The following is a 1106-nucleotide window of genomic DNA, read 5'->3' on the forward strand; positions in this document are numbered from 1 at the left end:
TGTAGCTCATTCCCAGTTTTTTCTACTTCATTCCCAACTTTTTAAAACTAATTCCCATTATTTTGTATTTGATCTCGAATATTGTCTAGCTCATTCCCAGTATTTTCTACATCATCCCCAATATTTTCTAGCTCATTCAGATTATTTTTTTTACTTAATTCCCAATATTTTGTAGCTCACTCCCAGTATTTTTTACTCTATCTGCAATATCTTCTAGCTCATTCCAAGTATTTCCTACTTCATTCACAGTATTTTCTACTTAATCTTTAATATTTTCTAGCTCATTTAGATTATTTTATTACTTAATCTTCAATATTTTGTAGCCAACTCCCAGTTTTTTAAAACTCTATCCCCAATATCTTCTAGCTCATTCCAAGTATTTTTTTAACTTCATTCCCATATTTTCTAGTTTATCCCCAGTATTTTCTACTTAATGTCTATTATTTTCTAGCTGATCCCTAATATTTTATACCACATTCCAAGTTTTTCTAGCTCATTGGTAATATTTTCTACCTCATTCCCTTTATTTCATACTTCATCCCAGATATTTTCTAGCCAATTGCCAGTGTTTTCTACTCCATCCCAATATTTTCTAGCTCATTCCTAGTATTTTCTACTTCATCCCCAATATTTTGTAGCTCATTCAGATTATTTCTTATTTAATCCCCAATATTTTCCTGCTCATTCGCAGTATTTTCTTCTTCATCCCTATTATTTTCTACCTCATTCCCAGTATTTTGTACTTCATCCGAAATATTTTCATGCTCATTCCTAGTATTTTTTTTACTTCGTCCACATTATTTTCTAGCTCATTCCAAGTTTTTTCTACTTTATCCCCAATAATTTTTTGCACATTCATCATATTTCCTACTTTATCCTCAATATTTTCAGGTTCATTCCCTGTATTTTCTACTTCATCCCCAATTTTTAAACTAATTCCCATTATTTTATATTATATTTATATCCCCAATATTTTCTAGCTCATTCCCAGTTTTTTCTACGTTATCCCAAATATTTTCTAGATGTTTCAGATAATTTTTTACTTAATCCCCAAAATTTTCTTACACTATAACATTATTATAGTACATTATATCCTTGTATTCTTT

The sequence above is a fragment of the Aplysia californica genome, unplaced genomic scaffold, assembly GCF_000002075.1.
Source record: "Aplysia californica isolate F4 #8 unplaced genomic scaffold, AplCal3.0 scaffold01398, whole genome shotgun sequence".
NCBI classification, from domain to species: domain Eukaryota; kingdom Metazoa; phylum Mollusca; class Gastropoda; order Aplysiida; family Aplysiidae; genus Aplysia; species Aplysia californica.